The sequence below is a fragment of the Sturnira hondurensis genome, unplaced genomic scaffold (genome assembly GCF_014824575.4).
Source record: "Sturnira hondurensis isolate 20B ecotype Veracruz unplaced genomic scaffold, ASM1482457v3 Scaffold0009935, whole genome shotgun sequence".
In the NCBI taxonomy this organism is placed as follows: Eukaryota; Metazoa; Chordata; class Mammalia; order Chiroptera; family Phyllostomidae; genus Sturnira; species Sturnira hondurensis.
The window spans coordinates 2437268-2450972 of NW_028082566.1; the positions used below are offsets into that span (position 1 = coordinate 2437268).

Here is a 13705-nt window from a genome sequence, read left to right on the forward strand (position 1 = left end):
GGGACAACTGGTTCAGCAGCTGGCTCTCCAGGGACAGCTGGGTCAACTCAAGGGGCATCTGGAACACGTGGACCATCACCTGGAGGATCAGGCACCACAGGACCATCAGGTGGAGAATCGGGAACATCAGGAACGTCTCTGATAGGTTCAGAAACCACTTCATCAGCACCTGGGAAATCAGGGACAACTGGACCCTCAGGCCCTGCTGCAGGAACAAGTAGTGCAGGACCTGAAGTGCCAGGAAGCACTGCAGGAACCCCTGGAGGACCAGGGACAACTGGTTCAGCAGCTGGCTCTCCAGGGACAGCTGGGTCAACTCAAGGGGCGCCTGGAACACGTGGACCATCATCTGGAGGATCAGGCACCACAGGACCATCAGGTGGAGAATCGGGAACAAGAGGAACGTCTCTGATAGGGTCAGAAACCACTTCATCTGCACCTGGGAAATCACGGACAACTGGACCATCAGGCCCAGCTGCAGGTACAAGTAGTGCAGGACCTGAAGTGTCAGGAACCACTTCAGGAACCCCTGGAGGACCAGGGACAACTGGTTCAGAGTCTGGGTCTCCCGAGACTGCTGGGTCAACTCAAGGGGCATCTGGAACAGGGGGACCTTCACCTGAAGCATTCGTCACAACGGGATCCTTTTTTGTTGGTTCAGGTACCAGTGGCTCATTAGTGAGAACATCACAGAGGTCTGTAACATCATCGGAAGATTTGAGGACAGTGCCAGTATCAACTGAAGTCTTGAAGACAATAGGGACCACAACTGTGATAATCTCTGAAGGAGTAAGGACAGGGAAGCCGGGAATTGAGATGAGTGCATCTGTAGGTAAGTCAAGTCAGCTGAAAGCAAACCTGGTACCATAAGCACTGTTAATCATGGTCCAATTTTTAGTTTTCATCTCTACATATCGATTTGGTCAGAGTTGGTCTATTTACCTCAAATATTTATGAATACTGATCAGACCTTTGTAGAACATCTTTGCTTCAAACTGAAATTTTTATTAACTTAATAATTGATATTATCATTTCTACTAGTAATTTTTTTTCACTAGGTTCCTTCCTAGGGTCAGTAGGAACGACCACAGTGCCAAGCATGGGAAGCACAGTGGTTACAGCCACACGTTGGAATGGAGTAGTCAAGGCTGACTTGGCTGACATAGCACAAGCACGGCTGTGACCTAGATTACAATGATGTGTTTAAGTTCATTACTGAGGCCTGATTTCTGGAGAAATTAATAAAATATCTCCTAGCTTATCATTAACATTTTATTTTGAAATTTACTTAAATAGCAATAGGGTTGTTCATTTTGCTAAAGTGAATCCTGTTAAAATAATAATCAATTATTTCTTCAACCAGGCACATCTGAAGAACCCTATGGCACAACCACTGAAGCAGGTGAAAGCACATTGAGATTAACGACCCGAGATACATCGGAAGAGTGGGGAAGGGAGTTACTGACTCAGACTGTAGCTCAACGTGAGGTTTTCTGTTGAATCCAATCATAATATCAGTGTATGGGAAATATAAATGTGAGAAAATCAGATCCACATCGTCAGATATTTAAGACCTTATATTCTCTTACATAGGTTCACACCAGGACTGAGACTTTAGCTGCTGGACTCAAAGTAGTTGCATTGATACTGTCTGGGAAGTGGACTCCCAAAATAAAAACACGGCTTGTGACTTTGTACTTTCACCCTCAGGTTCCATAAGAAGCATTCCTGGCTCCACAATGGCACCAAAAGGAATCAGTACTGGTAAGTGAACAGGGGTGTTAGATGTATTTTCGGCTTGCTTTCATGCTCTGGCCTAGATAAAAATGGTCAAATGATTCATCAAAACACCGGTTATTAACTACAATGCCTTTAACTATATTATTTCATCCAACTACTTGAAGAAGTATTGTTATCTTATTTCACTCATGAGCAACTTGAAACAGCCCTTACCTAATCTGGTCCAGGTTCTACAGCCAGTCCAGTAGTGTAGCTGTGTTTTTACCCATTGTTTACTGACTCCAGAGCTGTGTTCCTCACCAGAGTGTTTTCCTGCGAGGCAAATATACAGCGATCTTGAAGACCCACTAGTAAAATGTTGCTTTTAATATGTATTAAACTAATTTCCTCCATTCCTCACTGTAATAACTGCAACAGCAGGTAATAAAAAGAGGATTAAAGTATTTTATGGAAGTTAAACTGTGGCATTTGTTTTGAAATAGAAAGATTTGAGGCATTGTACTTGACAAAACTATAATGCTATTGTTGTATGAATGAAAAATCAATCACTTCCTTCTTTTTACAACTACTCAAATGTCATAAAATTTACAAACACTTTTAGTGCATTTTTTATAACAATACATGGACCAACTTGTTTATTCAAGTGTACAGTACATTATTATTTAAGTTTCTGCACTAGTGGTTTCTGCACCACTGTGATAGTTGAGAAAGACCTCATTCCTCAATTTGCAGGTTATCTAATAGAACCTGAGCTTTAGTGACTAAATTATTGATAATATATGGAATCGATTGGTTATAAATTTTTCGGGTAAAGAGTTTTGCTACGTTTATTCCAACTATTCAAAACACCACTAATGTAAAATTATTTTACAAACTAGGCACTAGAAAACAATTCAAGGATTTGATTCAGACTGAATTCATAATTATTCTTTACTCAATCAAGGGTTATATAAATGAATTCACATGCTTTATATTTTTTATGAAACACTGTAATTATAAAATGAATTAATAGCACAGATCTAGGATATGTGGCTGTTGGGGTACAGTGTGTATTTTATTTATTTATTTATTTATTTGCATTTTCCAAACTAGAGATTTTAGTCCTTAATTAAATGCAACCAAACAAGAGTTGCTGAGTGTAAATATTTCACTTGAGAAAAAGGCATGGTTTTTGTTTCAGTTTGATATCATGTAACTCACCAATGCTTCCTTTCTGGAACATGTTACAGTTTCTCTTCCAAAAGATCTCTCATCCTGACTCGAGTATCAAATTAAACTTCTACAAAAATAACATTTCTGTTTTTATATTTAAAAAATCCATTTATGTAAAATGGCAGTTGAAGCACTGAAATAAATTATTAAAATGAAAATCAAGTATATTATTTAATTGGAACATGAATTTAATCTTTCCTCTTTTAGGGCCAAATATCAAAACTTCACCAGTACTCACTGTAGGTAAATTGGAATAAAAATGACCAAAATATATTTCTGCACAATGCAATTTGAAATAATATTTTTATCTTTTCAATTTGTGTTGTGAAAAAAAGCTACAGACAGTGATGTTCTTCCCAATTATAATTTAATACAAATTAATCTTTATGAGACAAAAGATATATATATATTTCTTTTTAATATTTAGTTCCTTCAGTAGAGCCTAAAGGAACAGGTAAGTAAATATAAGATTATAAGTGTACACTCGAGAAATTGTTACAGTAACTAGAATAGATTTATGATAGCAGAAGTTATCATTTATAAACTTAATAAAACATGACATCAAATTAGATTTTGGTAGCTTAGGGCTTTTTCTTCTTCTATTCTTATGCCTTCTGAAATTATAACAAAGGTGTATTGAATTCCTTACTTAATGTTTAAACTCCACACAGGTTGTTTATAATCATGCACAATCAATCAAATAAATAATAGCAACTCTAGAACTATACTCTTCATTAAAAAACAAACTACCCTATTTCTCAGAATATTAGTTTTGTCACCTATAATTTTCACAGATATTATTAGCTTTATTGCATCCTGACATCTTTTTTTTAACATGGAACACTTTTAAAAGATAAGCAAAAAATAAAGTTTGTTCTATAGAACATCTTACTTTTTTCTTAATTGTTTTCTGCATTCTTTTAGCATTTATATTCAAATACAAGTTCCAAGAAGGCAGGTATTTTTGTCCTATCTTGTCCACTGATATAAAACTCTTTCTGGTCCTTGTGTTTCAATAATCATCCACCCGATCCAGTAGAGTCATCCTCTGTTGATGCCACTGAGGGCCTAACCAGCGAGCTGCGACATCTATGAAAACAGGTGTTTACAACACAGGTTCAGTTGAAGTGAGAAGAAAACTATCACTACGGATATGATGGAAATGCAGCTTCCGAAGACTTCCTGAGATAGACATAATACCAAATACCTCCTCCCAAACACCCAGAACTGCCTCTTCTATTTTCTCCCTCAGAGGCCACAACTCCCACAGAAGGTGTGGACCCCACTGCGGGTACATTCAAAGCAGTGCGTACCTTCTGATAACCACTAGTTATAATGCCTGTAGGAGAGCTGAGATGGAGAAAAGGTTTCTGGAGAGCAGTTCGCCCGTCCTTTAGGGATGCTGCGTTTTGGGTGAACGAATTCTTTTTTGCATTTTGAAATCTTGTCCGACAAAGCTAATAATAACAGAGTTTGGAATTATAGCTGTCATCCTTCGACACAGCAAGACTGTGCCAATAGTTCTGAGTAAGTTATCTTTTGAAATTACAAATAGTATAAGATTTGTGGAGGAAAGTGAGGATACTTTCTTTCCTAAAAAAGCCAGAAGAGCTACATAAACCCTGGCAACATGTCTGCCCTGTACGGATGTAGGCATTTTACAACAAAGCAAGAAAGAGCACAATATTTTCAGATAGTCTGAAGTCTTCAGAGCACTCACGTGTTCCTTGTGCTTCCAACCCATAGCAGGTACCACTGCAGCCTCGGAAAGTGAAGTCACTGGGATGAAAACAGGTGAGTGTGGAAGAAACCCAACAGTCTCCCAAAAGAGAATGATGCCCCGAAGTTTGTCTCAGGTAGAGAACACAGACCCTAGAAAATTTTGGCAACAAAATGGTTAGTGAGGAAAAACACAGGGCTCATACCAAAGGACAGGTGGATGGTGAGTCAGTGAGATAAATGAAAATATACTTAGGTTCTTTGTAGGTGCATGGTTTTAAACAAGAAACACGACCTGTGGTGACCACAGTCCCCTTTGTGTTTCAGGCACCTCAGGTGTAGCCCCGGGCACAACTATTGTCCCAGGAAGTTCGAGGACAGGTGAGGTAACAAGTTGAAAAGACTCTTCCCCATCCTCTCTCTGAGACTGGATGTCTCCTCCGGGATTTTCCATTGCAGGGGTACCATCATATCTTCTCAATGATCCTCAAATACTCTCCATTCACCTCTTTCTTCACTCTGTCCCCCAGAGGCCACCACTCTCCTGGAAGAAAGCAAAACCAGCAGATTTGGAATAGTCACAGGTGAGTGATCTAAACTACTACCTGTTCTTCATAGTAATGTCAGGAAAACATCAACAACACTTGCCAGGTCCTGCGGTGCACTCTTTTGTGGCTGAGCTTCCGAGAGCCCTTACTAGGCCACCATGAAGAAGAAATTACCGACGCAAAATTGTGATGTGGAGAGAAATGTCTTCTCTCTTCTCCAAAGTAATAGGCAGGATGGTGAAGAAATTAAAAAGAGCCATAAAAACTTTTTACATGGGGCACAAATGGATGAAATCTTGGAACGTAAAATGATAGTTTGGTGTTACCTGGAGACTTTAGGTTCCTATTCAAATCAAGTTGTGAATAGGCAACTGAATTAGTGATGACCCCCCCTTTTTTGTTGTAGGCACTACTGGCATAATCCCTAAAAAAACTCTGGAATCTGAAACTTACAGCACAGGGAACATGAGAAAACACATGCAAAAACTAGATTTTGGCATGTTAGATAATGTGTTATCAGAACATAGGGTGTGAATTTCCCACACCCCAGACTTCAGTCCTTCCCTTTTTTTCCTCTATCAGGGGCCACAACTTCTGTGGTTGGGAAGGGGACAAGCCAAGCAGGACTTACAGGGGGTGAGCTATTTATGTCTGAGGCTTCTTCATCTTCTCTTCTTCCAGTACAATCTCTGTTAGTGTGGCCATGATGAACACCTGAAGGGGAAGGCAGGCTGACGACATGTGCCTACCTCTCTTCTGGGAACACAATATGCCAAGTCAGAAAACCAGCTCAGCCCAGGGATTCTCTGGCCTCCCATGACCCTGTTATTTTCAGAGGCCCAAGCTTGTAAAGCAAGCTGTTGGATGGGAGGGATGAGGCCCAGCTGCAAGCAAGCCTCTGCCAAGGCCCCCTTGTTATATATGATTTTCCACAGCACTCATTAACAGATATCAAACTGACTTATCTGTCATATTTATTATTCACCGCTGGTCTCCCACTGCCAGAATGGAGTCACATAGGGGAGAAATCTTTGCATATTCTGGTCAGTGACATATGCAAAGTCCTAAATAATGTTGCTTAATACATTTTAGTGGAATGAACAAATGTGTGCTACTGTTGAAGGCTCACTGTCCTTGTGTTAACAGGTACCACCATGCTTTTGCCTGGAGCCAGTGGCAGCTCACAGAGTTCCAAGCCAGATAGGATACCTGGAGTGTCAGGTCCACAAATTCAGAACACAGTGCACAGCCTCATCTAAGCACCTAGTTTCATGCACTGCAGCCGAGTGCAATATTTTACAAAAAAGAGATACCTGACTTACAAGTAATAAGAGGTGTAGGTGTTCTTTATATGTAATTAATATGTAGAGTATTCAGTTTTTACACAGCTTGGTTCCATAATGTTTGTCCCATTGTCACATGTATACAAACCCCTTATCTGGAGTGTTGATAGCGCCAGTGCTCTCGGTACTAGCATGCATTTGTTTTTCCTTTGCCTTCCTCAGGGACCACTGGAGCGTCGGCAGGTGCAACCACAGGAGCCCAAACCAAAACTACAGGCGACACAGACTTCAGAGACGGTGAGAGAAAGAAATGAGTCAAATGCTATTTCTCCCGCAGCTTCTTCTCACAGGTTGTCATCTGTTCTACTCAGGACCACTGCACTCTGGGTACAGCATTAGTTACTGGGGGGACCAATGCCTGCATCATGTTACCTGGCCATTTTACGAAAGCATTCAATAATTCATCTTTATTTATCAGTAAAATATTAATGGCATATTGCTCTGGTGTGCCAACATTTCTGAATTATGTTCATATATATAATGTACTATAATACACACAAAGCCATGCAGTAGTCTACTTATTGAAATTAAAAAGAAAACAATAAAAGTTCTTAAAGCTGACAGAAGCAGGATTAGAACTCAGAATCTTTAGCCTTCTTGCAATCATTCCACCATTTCCTGGGCTATGCTTAAGAGCATTGGTTTTGTTTTGTTTGAATGATTATCCAGACAAAACAAAGCAAAAAACAAATAAGGAAAAAACTAGAGAAAGCCAAAGCCATATGAGTATATGCTTGGCCATGTGCATCACTGGCTAAATTTCAAGGATTGTATCAGGAATAAAACATTATTGTTATTCCTTGAGCATAGTTAATTTTGATTAAAACAAACATGATGAGTTCCCCCCTCCCCCTTAGGAAGTAGTTAACGTAAGCACCTCTTGCATTTTCTCCTCTGCATCACATTGGTTCTGCTTGTGCTCACCTGTTACGCATATTCTGCTGGTTTCGGCAGTGGTCCACGTGACTCCTCTTCCCTTCACTCAGTGGTGATCAAAGTGTGCTTCCCACTCCAATGGCATCTACGTCTCCTGAGAATGTTTCAGAAATGCAACTCTTGAGGCCCACCTCTCTAGAACGAGAAGCACTTAAGAGTGGAACCCAGCACAGTGTATTACTTAACAAGCCCTTTACAAACTGGTGGTTATCAAAGTTGAGAACATTTCCACTCTCCACTTCCTTCCCAGTTTACACCATAGCCAGTATCCCAGGCCAGAAAGGAATGGACTTGGGAACACTCAGCTGTCAGCACGGGACTTCTCTTTATGCCTGTATTAACTAATTCTTGGTCTGATTTTATTAAATAACTTATGTTCTCATTTTCTATTAATACACTTTTCCTTTAGTAATTTTCTAGATTCAAAATCATGTCACATACTTTTTGGAACAAAATAGTTACATAAAAAGAATGTGTTGAAGTTGGAATCTATAGCAGCACAAATTTAAAAAATGGGTTAATTTTCATGAGAGCAGTGACGGCTGTTTAGTCTACATTTCCTAAAATTTGGACCAGGAATATTTATGTAATAGTGACAAGTCAATCAGGTTTTTCTATTTTCTTTCCTGGTAACCAGGCAGTAAGTTTTAAACAGAGCTATGAAGGTTGTCTCCTCAAGTGAGTGCCATCAGAACAGTTTGTGCTGGTCCGTGATGACACAGTAATTAAAACAGAGAAGAGGCATTTAGAAACAGCAAATTTATTTAGGGGTTTTATACCTCTTAAATAAAAGTGTATGTTTGGGATGATTGGATTTTAAATAATTTTACTTCTCTAAGTTATGGTGTTTCCCCAAAACATCAATAAGGGCAGATGGACATGTTTACAGTGTGGCCCTTCACCAGAGGCCGTGTGAGAAGCAGAGTTCACAGCAGGAACTCGGGAGCTAGACCACATGGGTTTGGCTTCCGCATGTGCTGACAACCAAGCCATCTACCCGAAGATGTCACTCCACCATGACTGTTAAATGGGAAGAATAACTTCAGTTGCCTCAGAGGATTGATGTAAAACTAAATGAGTAGATCCATGTCTAGAGTATCTTTTAAATGGTATATATCTTTTTTTCAGCTGGATCAGGGGCCCCTACTGCACCAGTAGTAGAACTCGAAGAAGACACTACACCCAGAGAACCAAGTACAAGCCCAGGAAAATCAGGCAAGTCAGGATGTACACCTCCGTGTGCATTAGATGGTACTGAATATTTAAGTACCATTAAAGGGTATAGGTTAAGCTAAGGGTTAAGCTGTGTGTGACATTAGACCATCAGGCTGCAGAAATCCTAGGCACCATTTTAAGATTTTTTTTTTTTTTTTTGGTATTAGGAGCCTTCATTTTGTCCCATTAGAGAGCGACAGGTAGAATCCTGCAGCTCTAGAAGGAATGTCCCTTCCTTGCTGTTATGTCAGGCACCTCGGGAGAAGCAGAGGACTTCACACCAGCACCTGGGAGCAAAAGCACCAATGGACACTCAACTGCCCCAGGCACAGCACTGGGAGGCAGAGCAGTGTGGAATAGGGGGTTTTGAAGCATCTTCTTACTGACCTTAGGGCAGTCACCAGCAGCTTCAATAAGTTAATAGTTATTAGTAAATGCACATGTTCATGACTTTACCTTCCCTACATTTATGGGCTTAATGATGGTGTTTCTCTACCATCAGCTGAGAGGTGACTTAGAGCAACACATACAGTATTTTGAATTCCAAGACACACGTTCCTTAGATCTTCTGAGGCTCTGAGTGTGAAGTGGGGTTTGGGTAATGCTTTGCAATCTTCACTACATCCTCCCTGACAGAGGAATTTTTGAAAATACTGAAGAAACCTCTACAGAATAATTGAATCTAAGATCAAGGAGGAAATGCGCAGGCATAAGTAATTCTTGAAAATCTTACAGCTGATATCAACAAAGAACCTGGAATATTTCGCCATGTACCGTGTGCACTTTTCTGCTCAAATACTTGAGGGAAAAATAGGGGTGTGCATTATACAAGGATCATCCCTGAAATTTCTTGCGTATGCTGTGGTGTTTTGTGACTATTGGTAACCTATAGTCTCTTGTACTGTTGCATTATGAAAAATAAATGCTAAAAAATTTTAAGATACAGAAAAGAAGTATCTGAATATAAGTAAGTAAATAATTGAGGTCGAAATTCAATGAAATTTTTCCCTGGAAGTTTGGGACAGGTACTTGGATGCGCATTATACATGGCAAAATACACCTTTCAACTTCTTTGTGGTTTGTACTGCTCACCGCTGGTCTCCACCACCTAGGATGCAACCACGTTATGGGAAGCAACTTTGAATATTGTGCTCAGAATTACACTCAAAGTCCTAAAACAACATCACCCCAGGGATTTGCTGACAAATTTCAGCATAGTTATGAAATGCATACTTATGTTGACGTTTCCCTCTGGTTTGTTCCCAGGTACCTCTGCGCTTCCTCCTGGAGCCAGCAGCAGCTCACCAAATTCCAAGCCAGGTAGCTTCTGAGAGGATGAGAGTCCCACAGTCCCACCTTAAACATCAGGAAATCACAATGCCCCAAGTAATTGAGGAATGACACTTAGAAAGATAAACTCATCATCTGCCTCTTCTCTCTTTTAGTCACCTCTGCTGCCCCAGGGAGTCCAGGGACAGGAAGTGAAACAGGTGAGGCTGGCATGAGGTCTCTGTTCATTTTCAGTGGCAGGGGACATGGGGTGTGAGGAGGTGGCATGGGGTGGGGGGAGGACTCCAGTAGCAACAATATTGAAAGGGTGGGTCAGGGAAGGAAAGTGTGCAAAGGAATTGGCAGTTGATTTCTTATAGTAAGAGAAGTCCCAGGATTTTTTTTTTTGGTTGCCCAAGGCCATGTGCTTCTTTCAATTTGAAAGGAGAGAGCATGCTGGGCTGATACGTTTATTTTTCTCATTGATAGGTGCCACAAGGGAAAAGCCTAGGACGACCATTATACCTGGGAGTTCCCACACTGGTAGGTAAACGGGAGGAAATCTCAATACTTTAACTCCCAGAATACTTAGTAGGCCTGCAGTGATACAAGGTGAACGTAACTGTTTCCTCCTATCTTAAACTCTGTGTCCTCAACACTCACCATGTTCTGCCTTCAGAGGCCACGACATTGACAGAAGGCAGCGGCGGCACTTCTGGCAGTGGATCCAGACCTGGTGAGAAAGAGTTCCTGCAGTTTGGGTGGGGTTCTACTTTCATGATGAGTCGTCTTAGCTTTGCTTCCCGGGAGGTGTGCTTTGCAGCAGAGTGGTCTGCACTTGGGCTGAGGTTTTCTCAGATTTAACAGACTTTGAGAAACCCTCAGTACTGGCCTCTAGTCTCATTACCAGAGGCTACTTTGTAAAGAAGGGCCACAGGTGAAAGCAGTTATGAGAGTTCCCGCCTTTGATGGCATGCACATCACTAAGACCCCAGGGGAGGATGAGACATAGTATGTCTCTGGGAAGAGAAGAAAGCAATGTGAATCTGTAAACAGGCATATCCTCTGCAAAGGTTTTCATGTCCAAGAGGATGATAGTGATATTTCTCTGGGAAGCTGAAATCTTTTTTGGATTTCAAGTGGTCATTACCTTCTGAGTGTAACTAGTGAATCTAGGCCAAAGCCATGTTTTTAATAATATTTGACAAAAGTGGGATCTTTGGGTAAGTTGCTGATGTTGAAAATACTACGAGGTTTGGAGATTTCCAACTAGTATTGGTCATAGGAAAGATGGCCATTCTCAGGTCATTGGGAAGCAGGGACAGGGCCCTTCATTATAACACAGATACACATGGAGTCCTTGAAAAGGCCAGGTTTCAGGAGACAAACAGGAAATACATCGAAGATGTCAGACCCTTTGTGGTTCAAGTACAGCTGGGGCAGCCCCAGGCACAACTCTTGGCCTTGGCACTTCCAACACAGGGGAGTCACCAGGGTGACATAGATTTTCTTCCTGTCCTCTCTAAAATCAGATGCCTCCAGTGTGACTGTTTCTTAACCTAGCACCACATATAAGATGAGATACCACCAGATATTACTGTGATCCTTACACATTCTACAATTTACTCCTCTCCATATTTTCTCCCTCAGAGGCCAAAACCACTCCTCACGGAAAGTGGGAAAGCCCACGTGGGAACAGTTACTGCTGAGGGCTCCTAGTTACTACCTACACTTCAGAATAACCACTTTTGAAGATCTTCTGAAACTCTTAGGCACACACCAAACCACATTATACTTATATTACCCAAGATTAATGAGAAGGAGAGAATGTTCAAAGCAGCAAGAGAAAAGGAGACACTTACCTACAAAGGAGTTCCCATAAGACTGTTCAGCTGATTTCTCAGTAGAAAACTTACAGGCAAGAGGGGGCTGGAAACAAGTATTCAAAGTCATGAAGGGCAAGGACTGTCATCCAAGATTACTGTATCCGGCAATGCTATAATTGAGAATGGAAGGGAAGATAAAGTGCTTATCAGACAAGGTCAAGTTAAAGGAGTTCATCCTCACCAAGCCAGTAAAATATGAAAACTTAAAGGAAATTAACTAAGAAAATGAAAATGATAAAAAATATGAACAGTAAAATTAAAACAAACTGACAATCATATACAGCCGAACATAAAACAAACAAACAAAAAAAAGCCCAACCTAGGCAAACATCCTGAATAGGAACAGAATCCCATAAATGGAGATCACGTGGAGTATTTTCAGTGGGGAAGTAGAGGGTGGGGAAGTGGGGGAAAAGGTACAGGGAGTAGGTAGCACAAATGGCAGGTACAGTATAGACAGGGCGGGGGCTGAGAATAGTAAAGGACGTGTAGAATCTGAAAAGGTGTATGTAGACCCCGTGGCCATGAACTAAAGGGGAGAATGGGGATATGAGGGGTGTGCAAGACAGAAAGAAATGAAAGGAGGGGGAAATGGGACAGCTCTAAGTACATAATCAACAAAATGTAATTAGAAGAATACAGCCTTCTAAAATATATTTGCACTATGGCTGTATGTGTAGACTATTGAGCATAACGTGTACACAATTGAGCAAATGCAGACTGAAAAACACAAGCCCATCCTTCCATTGACTCCTCACTGTCTTGAATCTCAAGAGTATTCACTAGCCTGTCAGAAAGTCAAACAAATGACAGATGAAGAGTAATATAGAAAGGTTCATTTCCTCTCCAGTAAAGAGATGGGGTGGTTGAGAACACTCAATATAATGGTTTTAGGAATAGATGTACCATGGGACACACATAGAGAGCTTCTCAGTACTAAAACTCACAGGGCTTTGGCCGGCTGCTACATGGAGACCTCAGGTTTCTACTTCGATCCCGCAGCACGCACACATTGAGTTAGGAAGCCCTGACCCTTGCCTGTAGGCATGACTGGTATACTCTCTGCCAAAGCTTTGCCACCTGGAATTCCGTCCTAGGCAAGTCTGAATGTGTGTGGGAAAGCCGCACACTGCCAGCTGGAGTGCTACCTGGGTGACAGCAGTGCAGTGTGCCCTCCCCCACCACCCAGCCTTTACTCCTCCCCTTCTTCTCTCTCTCAGAGGCCACAACATCCATAGGAGAAAGGGGCACCCAAGCAGGACTTCCAGGAGGTGAGTTGTTTCTGAACTGAGTGTCTGGGGTTTTTGTCAGATTTCTGTTTGTACGGCTAGTGTGGGCCCGTGAATGGGACCGTGGGTAAGGGAAAGGGGCCTGCATTTGCTCAGGGAGCACAGCATGCCTGAGAGCTGGCAAGCTGGGTCAGCCCAGACAACGAGTGTTCTCACACTCCCTCATCCAGATGTGCCAGGCCCAGGCCTCAGAGCTCCTTCTCTGAGGGCAGGTATGAGGCCCACTGTGGTCCTACCCCTGCCTGTGAGAGCCCCCGTCTTCCTATGTGGCTTGAGCATTTCTTCCATAGCTCTGACTAATAGCCATTACGACCTTTTGCAATGTACGGTGTGCACTTTTCTCCAAAATTTTTGAGGGAAGAATGGGGATGCGCATTATCCATGGGTCCTACCTGAAATACCTTGAGTCTGCTGTGGTGTTTTGTAATTGCTGTTTACTTACAATCTCGTGTACCGTAACATATTGAAAAATGAAAACTGAAAATTCTTTTGATGCAGAAAAGAAGTGTCTGAATATAAATAAATAGATAATTGAGGTCGAAATTTAA

General features: G+C 41.5%; 1 long non-coding RNA gene across 1 annotated transcript; it reads left to right on the forward strand.

Annotated features, from left to right (window-relative positions):
- Nucleotides 1-10163: 10163 nt before the first annotated feature.
- LOC118995191 (uncharacterized) lies at nt 10164-13139 on the forward strand. Its single transcript, XR_005068223.1, has 4 exons — nt 10164-10203; nt 10472-10525; nt 10662-10718; nt 13089-13139. It is a non-coding gene; the product is annotated as an uncharacterized LOC118995191 (long non-coding RNA).
- Nucleotides 13140-13705: the final 566 nt, after the last annotated feature.